Here is a 14,899-nt window from a genome sequence, read left to right as displayed (position 1 = left end):
AGGTTAGTGCTGCATTTAGCTGTGGTTTGGATTTATGTGACATTATATGCTAGCTTGAAAAATGGGTGTCTGATTATTTCTGGCTGGGTACTCTGCTGACATAATCTAATGTTTTGCTTTCACTGTAAAGCCTTTTTGAAATCGGACAGTGTGGTTAGATAAAGGAGAGTCTTGTCTTTAAAATGGTGTAAAATAGTCATATTTAGTCACGATTTCGTCCCACCTTCCCTAGAGAGGTTAAAGGTCCTAAATGATGTCACCATTACCCTTGATTCTAAGCAATGTTGTCCTGCTATTTTTATTGACTTGATTTGATATGGTAGATCATTCCATTCTTGTGAGCCGGCTAAGGAGTATTGGTTTCTCTGAAGGGTCTTTGGCCTGGTTTGCTAACTACCTCTCTCAAAGAGTGCAGTGTATAAAGTCTGAACAGCTGCTGTCTCAGCTATGGCCTGTCATCAAGTGAGTACACCAAGGCTCGATCCTAGGCTCCATGCTCTTCTCAATTTACATCAACAACATAGCTTAGGCAGTAGGAAGCTCTCTCAACCATTTATATGCAGATGATACAGTCTTATACTCAGCTGGCCCCTCCCCGGATTTTGTGTTAATCACTTCACAACAAAGCTTTCTTAGTGTGCAACAAGCTTTCCTTGTCCTTAACCTTGTTCTGAACACCTCCAAAACAACAAAGGTCATGTGGTTTGGTAAGAAGAATGCCCCTCTCCCCACCGGTGTGATTACTACCTCTGGGGGTTTAGAGCTTGAGGTAGTCACCTCATGGAAGTACTTGGAAGTATGGCTAGATGGTACACTGTCCTACTCTCAGCACATATCAAAGCTGCAGGCTAAGGTTAAATCTAGACTTGGTTTCCTCTATCGTAATCGCTCCTCTTTCACCCCAGCTGCCAAACTAACCCTGATTCAGATGACCATCCTACCCATGCTAGATTACAGAGACATAATTTATAGATCGTCAGGTAAGGGTGCTATCGGGCAGCAAGATGATTTTGACCCTTTGGCCATCAGATTTGCCACCAATGCTCCTTATAGGACACATCACTGCACTCTATACTCCTCTGTAAACTGGTCACCTCTGTATATCCGTCGCAAGACCAACTGGTTGATGCTTATTTATAAAACCCTCTTAGGGCTTACTCCCCCCTATCTCTGATAGCTACTGCAGCCCTCATCCTCCACATACAACACCCGTTCTGCCAGTCACATTCTGTTAAAGGTCCCCAAAGCACACACATCCCTGGGTCGCTCCTCTTTTCAGGAGCTAGCCGCAGCTAGCGACTGGAACGAGTTGCAACAAACACTCAAACTATACAGTTTTATCTCCATCTCTTATTCAAAGACTCAATCATGGAAACTCTTACTGACAGTTGTGGATGCTTCACGTGATGTATTGTTGTCTCTTCCTTCTTGCCTTTGTGCTGTTGTCTGTGCCCAATAATGATTGTACCATGTTTAGTGCTGCTACCATTTTGTGCTGCTGCCATGTTGTGTTGCTACCATGTTGTTGTCATGTTGTGTTGCTACCATGCTGTGTTGTCATGTGTTGCTGCCATGCTATGTTGTTGTCTTAGGTCTCTCTTTATGTAGTGTTGTGGTGTCTCTCTTGTCGTGATGTGTGTTTTGTCCTATATTATCATTTTTAATCCCAGCCCCTGTCCCCGCAGGAGGCCTTTTGGAAGGCTGTCATTGGAAATAATACTGTTTTCCTTACTGACTTGCCTAGTTAAATAAAGGTTAAATAAAATAAAATGCAGTGTCTTTCCAATAATGAGGAGATAGATGATGTTTCCATTTCAAAGCCGATGCTGGTTCCCTACTCTCAGTATGGAAGGGAATCTTATGGGCTTTCCTTCTACAGAAAACCACAATATGAATGCACAGCACTGTATATAATTATCAGCATGGTCTTGATTTTAATCCTTCTTTGTCTGAGGAGAGTTGGGGAACTACTATGAAGCCAGAATGTGTTGGTTGTATTGGTTGAGCATATAGCAAAGGGATTGGTAGGGTAATTATTTCCGTAGGACTTCCCCAAAACACAGGACACGTATAATGTGAAACACTAAGCTTACAGTCTGCACACAGATATGAATGAACACATTTCTTAGGTGAGTGCTGTCAGAGGAGGTATGTTGGAAATGCGGGAAGTACGTAGGAGTTGTGTGGTACTCACAAACAGAGTACAGAATGACTCAGAACCGCTGTAGATGAGCTCGGCATGTTGGATGACCCGTTCCAGTAGTTTCTCCTGGGAGATGGAGGCACAGTGTGTGATGCTGCCCTGCTCGTCCTTACACTCCAGAGGGACACCCAGGGAGAGCAGACAGGGCCAGAGCAGCACTGCCCACACACCACCCTGCAAGACTGAGTACTGTAGACACACACACACACACAGATTTAAAAATACCCAGAACCAATCTATCTGTAGTTATTGAATCCAATAACACTACAAGCATTAGACCTACTGCTAGCAAAAGGATGTATCCAATATCTTTCTAGGAATATTATTGATCATATCCTAAATTCTCTCTGAAGGGGTATAAAGTACCTTGTATCATGTTTATTATGTCATGACAGTGGTCTTCCTCCTAGCATATTTGAGGATACCAAGGACATTTATATGGATTCAACAGGCGATGAGTGAGACAAACGGATAGGGTTTTGCATACGTTTTTGGTAAGAGGATATGTTCCTACCCATCCAACATACTCTGATCACCAGTGGTAGAAAAAGTACCCAATTATCATACTTGAGTAAAAGTAAAGATACAGTTGAAGTCGGAAGTTTATATACATTTAGGTTGGAGTCGTTAAAACTCATTTTTCAACCACTCCACAAATTTCTTGTTAACAAACTATAGTTTTGGCAAGTCAGTTAGGACATCTACTTTGTGCATGACACAAGTAATTTTTCCAACAATTGTTTACAGACAGATTATTTCAGTTATAATTCACTGTATCACAATTCCAGTGGGTCAGACGTTTACATACACTAAGTTGACTGTGCCTTTAAACAGTTTGGAAAATTCCAGAAAGCTTCTGATAGGCTAATTGACATCATTTGAGTCAATTGGAGGTGTACCTGTGGATGTATTTCAAGGCCTACCTTCAAATTCAGTGCCTCTTTGCTTTACATCATGGGAAAATCAAAATAAATCAGCCAAAACCTCAGAAAAAATGTATAAACCTCCACAAGTCTGGTTCATCCTTGGGAGCAATTTCCAAATGCCTGAGGATACCACATTCATCTGTACAAACAATAGTATGCAAGTATAAACACCATGGGACCACACAGCCGTCACACCGCTCAGGAAGGAGACGCGTTCTGTCTCCTAGAGATGAATGTACTATGGTGCGAAAAGTGCAAATCAATTCCAGAACAACAGCAAAGGACCTTGTGAAGATGCTGGAGGAAACGGGTACAAAAGTATCTATATCCACAGTAAAACGAGTCCTATATCGACATAACCTGAAAGGCCACTCAGCAAGGAAGAAGCCACTGATCCAAAACGGCCATAGAAAAGCCAGACTACGGTTTGTAACTGCACATGGGGACAAAGATCGTACTTTTTGGAGAAATGTCCTCTGGTCTGATGAAACAAATATAGAACTGTTTGGCCATAATGACCATCATTATGTTTGGAGGAAAAAGGGGGAGGCTTGCAAGCCGAAGAACAACATCCCAACCTTGAAGCATGGGGGTTGCAGCATCATGTTGTGGGGGTGCTTTGCTGCAGGAGCGACTGGTGCACTTCACAAAGTAGATGGCATCATGAGGTAGGAAAATGATGTGGATATATTGAAGCAACATCTCAAGACATCATTCAGGAAGTTAAAGCTTGGTCACAAATGGGTCTTCCAAATGGACAATGACCCCAAGCATACTTCCAAAGTTGTGGCAAAATGGCTTAAGGATAACAAAGTCAAGGTATTGGAGTGGCCATCACAAAGCCCTGACCTCAATCCTATAGAAATGTTGTGGGCAGAACTGAAAAAATGTGTGCGAGCAAGGAGGCCTACAAACCTGACTCAGTTACACCAGCTCTGTCAGGAGGAATGGGCCAAAATTCACCCAACTTATTTGGGAAGCTTGTGGAAGGGTACCCAAACTGTTTGACCCAAGTTAAACAATTTAAAGGCAATGCTACCAAATACTAATTGAGTGTATGTAAACTTCTGACCCACTGGGAATGTGATGAAAGAAATAAAATCTGAAATAAATCATTCTCTCTACTATTAGTCTGACATTGTATGTTATTAAAATAAAGTGGTGATCCTAACTGACCTAAGATAGGGTATTTCTACTAAGATTAAATGTCAGGAATTTTGAAAAAGTGAGTTTAAAAGTATTTGGCTAAGGTGTATGTAAACTTCCAACTTCAACTGTACCTTAAAAGTAAAAGTGAAAGTCTCCCGGTAAAATACTAATTGAGTAAAATTTAGAAGTTTTTGGTTTTGAATATACTTAAGTATGAAAGTAAAATAACAAATAATTTCAAATACTTTATATTAAGGAACCCAGACGGCACAATTTTCTTGTTTTTTTAATTTACGGATAGCCAGGGACACACTTCAACAGTCAGACATAATTTATAAACGAAGCATTTGTGTTTAGTGTGCCTGCCGGATCAGAGGCAATAGGGATGTCCAGGGATGTTCTCTTGATAAATGTGTGAATTGGACCATTTTCCTGTCCTGCTAAGCATTCAAAATGTAACGAGTACTTTTGGGTGTCAGGGAAAATGTAAGTAGTAAAAAGTACATTATTTGCTTTAGGAATGCAGTGGAAGTTGTAAAAGATGTAAAAAATATAAATAGTAAATTAAAGTATAGATTCCCCCCAAAACTACTTAAGTATACATTTAAAGTATTTTTACTTAAGTACTTTACACCACTGCTGGTCACTATGGATTACATTCAGATGAGAGAGGACCTTATCTCTTTCAGAGACTTTGTCTGGTGTATTTCTTCATTGTTGACTGTTGTTGAGAGATTCCTTCAAATTTCTCCCATATGCCTGATGGTACCCCATAATACACCAATTTACTAGATACTATGATAAAGGAGATGTCTGAAAAATCTATTATGGTGAAGAAATCCTGGTGAGAACCAGTCAGTCTCCCCCAGCAGCCAGAGCTGCCCATCTTACAGTAATGACTCTGTTTGGTTGTCATTGGCAGCCCACATTTTAATCCCCGTTGAAATAAAGCCAGGGTAGGTGGGCGTAGGACATTATTAAATCCGGCATATCAAATTTTTGTCTCTGATTACTGAGTGTCCTACATACAGTATTACGGTCCCCCAAACCCACACCATTAAATGTGTTAATCCATTCTGAGAATTAAAGTAAGTGATCTGTCCTGTCTGTCGATTGGAAAATTAAACCCCCTTAGTTGGCGTCATGCACATTTTAGTGGATCCAATTTCTCTGATCTCGAAAGAGTGGCGTTTTTAGACTTAAAAAAAACAAAAGCATTTTTAAACTATTAAATTTAACTTTAATTTAAGATTTTTCTTACAAAAACATTACAAGAACATAGATGTATTGATTTTCTCTGAAGTATTGGTGAGAAAAAAAATGTTTTAATTGAGAAAGCAAACTTTCTGATATCTCAGTGTAAACTTGTTTTTACATTGCATTGTTGTTTTTAGCTGTATTGATTATGTATTTGGGATGTTTGCAGTGTATTGAGAATGCGTTCAGATTTAAAAATAATAATTGTGCACTAAAATTACAATAAGTTAACTTGAGTTAACTGATTTAATCTGACAGCCCTATGAATTACATTTGTAATTTTCTTAGTTTTTTCTAGGATGAATATCTACAGAATAAAACAATCTACTTCAATGCTCAAGATCAGCTTGTAGCATTCCATTTACAGTACTACGTTAATCCCCTGCATGTTCAGTGCCTTCAGAAAGTATTCACACCCCTTGACTTTTTCCACATTTTGTGGTATTCAAATGGCTTTAATTTAGATTTTTGGTCAACAATCTACACAAAATACTTTAATGTCAAAGTCAAAAAATTAAATCAAACATTTGTTTAATAAAACACTAATATATCTTGATTAGATAAGCATTCAACCCCCTAAGTCAATACATGTTAGAATCACCTTTGTCAGCAATTACAGCTATGAGTCTTTCTGTGTAAGTCTCTAAGAGCTTTCCGCACCTGGATTTCGCAACATTTGCCCATTATTCTTTTCAAAATTCTTCAAGCTCTAGACAACCATTTTCAGATCTTGCCATATATTTTCAAGCAGATTAAAGTCAAAGCTTTAACTCCGCCACTCAGGAACATTTTCTGTCTTCCCGGTAAGCAACTCCAGTGTGGATTTGGCCTTGTGTTTTAGGCTATTGTCCTGCTGATAGGTGAATTCATCTCCCAGTGTCTAGTGGAAATCAGACTGAACCAGGTTTTCCTATAGGATTTTGCCTGTGCTTAGCTCCGTTCCATACATTTTTTATCCTAAAAAACTCCCAGTACTTAACAATTATGAGCATAGCCATAACATGATGCAGCTTCACTATGCTTGAATATATGGAGAGTGGTACTCAGTAATGTGAACGTATTGGATTTAACCCAAACATAACACTTTGTATACTGCTCAAAAAAATAAAGGGAACATTTAAACAACACATCCTAGATCTGAATGAAAGAAATAATCTTATTAAATACTTTTTTCTTTACATAGTTGAATGTGCTGACAACAAAATCACACAAAAATAATCAATGGAAATCCAATTTATCAACCCATTGAGGTCTGGATTTGGAGTCACACTCAAAATTAAAGTGGAAAACCACACTACAGGCTGATCTAACTTTTGATGTTATGTCCTCTTACATCTAGACGTTCCGCTAGCGGAACACCTGCTCCAATATCCAATGATAGGCGTGGCGCGAATGACAAATTCCTCAAAAATACAAAAACTTCAATTTTTCAAACATATGACTATTTCACAGCATTTTAAAGACAAGACTCTCCTTTATCTAACCACACTGCCCGATTTCAAAAAGGCTTTACAGCGAAAGCAAAACATTAGATTATGTCAGCAGAGCACCCAGCCAGAAATAATCAGACACCCATTTTTCAAGCTAGCATATAATGTCACAAAAGCCCAGAAGACAGCTAAATGCAGCACTAACCTTTGATGATCTTCATCAGATGACAACCCTAGGACATTATGTTATACAATACATGCATGTTTTGTTCAATCAAGTTCATATTTATATCAAAAACCAGCTTTTTACATTAGCATGTGACGTTCAGAACTAGCATACTAGCAAACTTCCGGGGAATTTACTAACAATTTACTAAATTACTCACGATAAACGTTCACAAAAAGCATAACAATTATTTTAAGAATTATAGATACAGAACTCCTCTATGCACTCGATATGTCCGATTTTAAAATAGCTTTTTGGTGAAAGCACATTTTGCAATATTCAAAGTACATAGCCCAGCCATCACGGGCTAGCTATTTAGACACCCGGCAAGTTTAGCCTTCACCAAAATCAGATTTACTATAACAAAAATGTTATTATCTTTGTTGTCTTCGTCAGAATGCACTCCCAGGACTGCTACTTCAATAACAAATGTTGGTTTGGTCCCAAATAATCCATCGTTATATCCGAATAGCGGCGTTTTGTTCGTGCGTTCCAGAAACTATCCAAAATGGTAAATCAGGGTCGCGCCCATGGCGCAATTCGTGACAAAAAAATTCTAAATATTCCATTACCGTACTTCGAAGCATGTCAACCGCTGTTTAAAATCCATTTTTATGCAATTTATCTCGTAAAAAAGCGATAATATTCCGACCCGGGAATCTCCTTTTCGGCAAACAGAGGAAAAATCACAAACACGGGGGCGGCCAGGGCACGCGCCTAAGCCCACAGTCCCTTGATCGGCCACTTGAGAAAGGCGATAATGTGTTTCAGCCTGGGGCTGGGATGACGACATTCAGGTTTTTCCCAGGCTCTGAGCGCCCATGGAAGACGTAGGAAGTGTCACGTTAGAGCAGAGATCCTTTGTAAAAGATAGAGATGGCAAAGAAGTTCAAGAAATGGTCAGATAGCCACTTCCTGTAAAGGAATCTCTCAGGTTTTGACCTGCCATTTGAGTTCTGTTATACTCACAGACACCATTCAAACAGTTTTAGAAACTTTGGAGTGTTTTCTATCCAAAGCCAATAATTATATGCATATTCTAGTTACTGGGCAGGAGTAGTAACCAGATTAAATCGGGTACGTTTTTTATCCAGCCGTGAAAATACTGCCCCCTAGCCATAACAGGTTAAAACAAGTCAAAATGAGGCTCAGTAGTGTGTGTGGCCTCCACGTGCCTGTATGACCTCCCTACAATGCCTGGGTATGCTCCTGATGAGGTGGCGGATGGTCTCCTGAGGGATCTCCTCCCAGACCTGGACTAAAGCATCCACCAACTCCTGGACAGTCTGTGGTGCAACGTGGCGTTGGTGGATGGAGCGAGACATGATGTCCCAGATGTGCTCAATTGGATTCAGGTCTGGGGAACGAGCGGGCCAGTCCATAGCATCAATGCCTTCCTCTTGCAGGAACTGCTGACACACTCCAGCCACATGAGGTCTAGCATTGTCTTGCATTAGGAGGAACCCAGGGCCAACCACACCAGCATATGGTCTCACAAGGGGTCTGAGGATCTCATCTCGGTACCTAATGGCAGTCAGGCTACCTCTGGCGATCACATGGAGGGCTGTGCGGCCCCCCAAAGAAATGCCACCCCACCCCACACCATGACTGACCCACCGCCAAACCGGTCATGCTGGAGGATGTTGCAGGCAGCAGAACGTTCTCCACGGCGTCTCCAGACTCTGTCATGTCTGTCACATGCTCAGTGTGAACCTGCTTTCATCTGTGAAGAGCACAGGGCGCCAATGGCGAATTTGCCAATCTTGGTGTTCTCTGGCAAATGCCAAACATCCTGCACGGTGTTGGGCTGTAAGCACAACCCCCACCTGTGGACGTCGGGCCCTCATACCACCCTCATGGAGTCTGTTTTTGACCGTTTGAGCAGAGACATGCACATTTGTGGCCTGCTGGAGGTCATTTTGCAAGGCTCTGGCAGTGCTTCTCCTGCTCCTCCTTGCACAAAGGCGGAGGTAGCGGTCCTGCTGCTGGGTTGTTGCCCTCCTACGGCCTCCTCCACGTCTCCTGATGTACTGGCCTGTCTCCTGGTAGCGCCTCCATGCTCTGGACACTATGCTGACAGACACAGCAAACCTTCTTGCCACAGCTCGCATTGATGTGCCATCCTGGATGAGCTGCACTACCTGAGCCACTTGTGTGGGTTGTAGACTCCGTCTCATGCTACCACTAAAGTGAAAGCACCGCCAGCATTCAAAAGTGACCAAAACATCAGCCAGGAAGCATAGGAACTGAGAAGTGGTCTGTGGTCCCCACCTGCAGAACCACTCCTTTATTGGGGGTGTCTTGCTAATTGCCTATAATTTCCACCTGTTGTCTATTCCATTTGCACAACAGCATGTGAAATGTATTGTCAATCAGTGTTGCTTCCTAAGTGGACAGTTTGATTTCACAGAAGTGTGATTGACTTGGAGTTACATTGTGTTGTTTAAGTGTTCCCTTTATTTTTTTGAGCAGTGTATTTAGAGACAAAAAGTTTTACTTTAGTGCATTGTTGCAAACAGGATGACTGTTTTGGAATATTTTTTACAGAGAATTGTATGTGTGGGGTACATTCAGAAATCATGCTAAACACTATTATTGCACACAGAGTGAGTCCATGGAACCTATTATGTGACTTGTTAAGCACATTTACTCCTGTACTTATTTAGGCTGTTTTTTCTTTACTCTCATCAGACTGAAACTTTACCAGTTGAAAGTATACATAAATACAATATATTATCGTATTATATGAATGGCAGCTTCATTAAATAGTACCCGCAAAAACACCAGTCTCAACGTCAACAGTTAAGAGGCGACTCCGGGATGCTTGCCTTCTCGGCAGAGTTCCTCTGTCCAGTGTGTGTGTTCTTTTGCCCATCTTAATCTTTTCTTTTTATTGGCCAGTCAGAGATATGGCTTTTTCCTTGCAACTCTGCCTAGAAGGCCAGCATCCCGGAGTCACCTCTTCATTGTTGATGTTGAGACTGGTGTTTTGCAGGTACTATTTAATGAAGCTGCCAGTTGAGGACTTGTGAGGCATCTGTTTCTCAAACTAGATACTCTAATGTACTTGTCCTCTTGCTCAGTTGTGCACCGGGGCCTCCCACTCCTTTTCCTATTCTGGTTAGCACCAGTTTGCCGTGTTTTATTGGTTCTTTAATCAACACAACAGTTTTCAGCTGTGCAAGCATAATTGCAAAAGGCTGTTCTGTGAAGGGAGTAGTAAACAGCGTTGTACGAGATCTTCAGTTTCTTGACAATTTCTCGCATGGAATAGCCTTCATTTCTCAGAAGAAGAACAGACTGATGAGTTTCAAAAGAAAGTGCTTTCTTTCTAGCCATTTTGAGCCTGTAATCGAATCCACAAATGCTGATGCTCCAGATCAAATCAAATCAAATGTATTTATATAGCCCTTCTTACATCAGCTGATATCTCAAAGTGCTGTACAGAAACCCAGCCTAAAACCCCAAACAGCAAGCAATGCAGGTGTAGAAGCACGGTGGCTAGGAAAAACTCCCTAGAAAGGCCAAAACCTAGGAAGAAACCTAGAGAGGAACCAGGCTATGAGGGGTGGCCAGTCCTCTTCTGGCTGTGCCGGGTGGAGATTATAACAGAACATGGCCAAGATGTTCAAATGTTCATAAATGACCAGCATGGTCAAATAATAATAATCACAGTAGTTGTCGAGGGTGCAACAAGTCAGCACCTCAAGAGTAAATGTCAGTTGGCTTTTCATAGCCGATCATTCAGAGTATCTCTACCGCTCCTGCCGTCTCAAGGGAGTTGAAAACAGCAGGTCTGGGACAGGTAGCACGTCCGGTGAACAGGTGGAACAGGCAGAACAGTTGAAACTGGAGCAGCAGCACGGCCAGGTGGACTGTGCACAGCAAGGAATCATCATGCCAGGTAGTCCTGAGGCATGGTCCTAGGGCTCAGGTCATCCGAGGGAGACAAAAAAGAAGGACAGAAAGAGAGAATTAGAGAGAGCATAGGTAAATTCACACAGTACACCGGATAAGACAGATATAACAGACTGACCCTAGACCCCCGACACATAAACTACTGCAGCATAAATACTGGAGGCTGAGACAGGAGGGGTCAGGAGGGGTCAGGAGACACTGTGGCCCCATCCGATGATACCCCCGGACAGGGCCAAACAGGCAGGATAGAACCCCACCCACTTTGCTAAAGCACAGCCCCCACACCACTAGAGGGATATCTTCAACCACCAACTTACCATCCTGAGACAAGGCCGAGTATAGCCCACAAAGATCTCCGCCACAGCGCCAACCCAGACAGGAAGACCACGTCAGTGACTCAACTCTCTCAAGTGACGCACCCCTCCTAGGGACGGCATGTAAGAGCACCAATAAGCCAATGACTCAGCCCCTGTAATAGGGTACTGAGTCACTGACGTATAGATGCACTATTGTAAAGTGGTTGTTCCACTGGATATCATAAGGTGAATGCACCAATTTGTAAGTCACTCTGGATAAGAGCGTCTGCTAAATGACGTAAATGTAAATGTAAATGGTTAGAGGCAGAGAATCCCAGTGGAGAGAGGGGAACCGGCCAGGCAGAGACAGCAAGGGCAGTTCGTTGCTCCAGAGCCTTTCCGTTCACCTTCACACTCCTGGGCCAGACTACACTTAAAACCTGTTAGGGCTAGGGGGCAGTATTGACACGGCTGGATAAAAAAAACATACCCGATTTAATCTGGTTACCACTCCTACCCAGTAACTAGAATATGCATATACTTACTACATATGGATAGAAAACACCCTAAATTTTCTAAAACTGTTTGAATGGTGTCTGTGAGTATAACAGAACTCATTTGGCAGGCAAAACCCTGAGACATTTTCTGACAGGAAGTGGATACCTGATGTGTTGTATTACCTTTAAACCTATCCCATTGAAAAACACAGGGGCTGAGGAATATTTTGGCACTTCCTATTGCTTCCACTAGATGTCACCAGCCTTTACAAAGTGTTTTGAGTCTTCTGGAGGGAGATCTGACCGAACAAGAGCCATGGAACGATGATGGCCCATTAGACACCTGGCGCGCGAGTTCATGTTGGGTACCCTCGTTCCAATACGTTATAAAAGAGTATGCATTCGTCCACCTTGAATATTATTCATGTTCTGGTTAAAAAAGGCCCTAATGATTTATGCTATACAACGTTTGACATGTTTGAACGAACGTAAATATATTTTTTCCCCTCGTTCATGACGAGAAGTCCGGCTGGCTTAGATCATGTGCTAACAAGACGGAGATTTTTGGACATAAATGATGAGCTTTTTTGAACAAAACTACATTCGTTATGGACCTGTGATACCTGGAAGTGACATCTGATGAAGAGAATCAAAGGTAATGGATTATTTACATAGTATTTTTCGATTTTAGATCTCCCCAACATGACGTCTAGTCTGTATCGCAACGCGTATTTTTCTGGGCGCAGTGCTCAGATTATTGCAAAGTGTGATTTCCCAGTAAGGTTATTTTTAAATCTGGCAAGTTGATTGCGTTTAAGAGATGTAAATCTATAATTCTTTAAATGACAATATAATATTTTACCAATGTTTTCTAATTTTAATTATTTAATTTGTGACGCTGACTTGACTGCCGGTTATTGGAGGGAAACGATTTCCTCAACATCAATGCCATAGTAAAACGCTGTTTTTGGATATAAATATGAACTTGATAGAACTAAAAATGCATGCATTGTCTAACATAATGTCCTAGGAGTGTCATCTGATGGAGATTGTAAAAGGTTAGTGCATCATTTTAGCTGGTTTTATGGTTTTGGTGACCCTGTCTTTGAATTGACAAAACATTACACACAACTCTTGTAAATGTACTGTCCTAACATACTCTAAATTTATGCTTTCGCCGTAAAACCTTTTTGAAATCGTAAAACGTGGTTAGATTAAGGAGATGTTTATCTTTCAAAGGGTGTAAAATAGTTGTATGTTTGAAAAATTTGAATTTTGACATTTATTTGGATTCAAATTTGCCGCTCTTGAAATGCACCTGCTGTTGATGGAGTGCACCACGGGTGGGACGCAAGCGTCCCACCTAGCCCATAGAGGTTAATCATAGGACCTACTGAAGAGATGAGTCTTCAGTAAAGACTTGAGACCGAGTCTGCGTCTCTCACATGGGTAGGCAAACCATTCCATAAAAATTGAGCTCTATAGGAGAAAGCCCTGCCTCCAGCTGTTTGCTTAGAAATTCTAGGGACAATTAGGAGGCCTGCGTCTTGTGACCGTAGCATACGTGTAGGTATGTACGGCAGGACCAAATTGGAAAGATAGGTAGGAGCAAGGCTATGTAATGCTTTGTAGGTTAGCAGTAAAACCTTGAAATCAGCCATTGCCTTAACAGGAAGCCAGTGTAGGGAGGCTAGCACTGGAGTAATATGATAAAAAAAAATTGGTTCTAGTCAGGACTCTAGCAGCCGTATTTAGCACTAACTGAAGTTCATTTAGTGCTTTGTCCGGGTAGCCGGAGAGTAGAGCATTGCAGTAGTCCAACCTAGATGTAACAAAAGCATGGATACATTTTTCTGCATCATTTTTGGACAGAAAGTTTCTGATTTTTGCAATGTTACGTAGAAGCTGTCCTTGAAACAGTCTTGATATGTTCTTCAAAAGAGAGATCAGGGTCCAGAGTAACGCCGAGGTCCTTCACAGTTTTATTTGAGACGACTGTACAACCATCAAGATTAATTGTCAGATTCAACAGAAGATCTCTTTGTATCTTGGGACCTAGAACAAGCATCTCTGTTTTGTCCAAGTTTAAAAGTAGAATGTTTGCAGCCATCCACTTCCTTATGTCTGAAACACAGGCCTCTAGCGAGGTCAATTTTGGGGCTTCACCATGTTTCATTGAAATGTACAGCTATGTGTTATCTGTGAAATTTAACATTATGTATTCGAATGACATCCCCAAGAGGTAAAATATGTAGTGAAAACAATAGTGGTCCTAAATCGGAACCTTGAGGAACACCAAAATTTACATGTTGATTTGTCAGAGGACAAACCATTCACAGAGACTAACTGATATCTTTCCGACAGATAAGATCTAAACCAGGCCAGAACTTGTCTGTGTAGACCAATTTGGGTTTCCAATCTCTCCAAAAGAATGTGGTGATCGATGGTATCAAAAGCAGCACTAAGGTCTAGGAGCACGAGGACAGATGCAGAGCCTCGGTCTGACGCCATTAACCTCTATGGGCTAGGTGGGACGCAAGCGTCCCACCCGTGGTGCACTCCATCAACAGCAGGTGCATTTCAAGAGCGGCAAATTTGAATCCAAATAAATGTCAAAATTCAAATTTTTCAAACATACAACTATTTTACACCCTTTGAAAGATAAACATCTCCTTAATCTAACCACGTTTTACGATTTCAAAAAGGTTTTACGGCGAAAGCATAAATTTAGAGTATGTTAGGACAGTACATTTACAAGAGTTGTGTGTAATGTTTTGTCAATTCAAAGACAGGGTCACCAAAACCATAAAACCAGCTAAAATGATGCACTAACCTTTTACAATCTCCATCAGATGACACTCCTAGGACATTATGTTAGACAATGCATGCATTTTTAGTTCTATCAAGTTCATATTTATATCCAAAAACAGCGTTTTACTATGGCATTGATGTTGAGGAAATCGTTTCCCTCCAATAACCGGCAGTCAAGTCAGCATC

The 14,899-nt window shown here is 41.4% G+C and overlaps 1 pseudogene; it reads right to left on the bottom strand.

Moving 5' to 3' along the window:
- LOC106612946 (somatolactin-like) overlaps positions 1-14,899 on the bottom strand; it is a 96,744-nt pseudogene that overhangs the window by 14,102 nt on the left and 67,743 nt on the right.

The sequence above is a fragment of the Salmo salar genome, chromosome 09 (assembly GCF_965601325.2).
Source record: "Salmo salar chromosome 09, fSalSal1, whole genome shotgun sequence".
NCBI classification, from domain to species: domain Eukaryota; kingdom Metazoa; phylum Chordata; class Actinopteri; order Salmoniformes; family Salmonidae; genus Salmo; species Salmo salar.
This window is presented reverse-complemented; position numbering and strand designations above follow the sequence as displayed.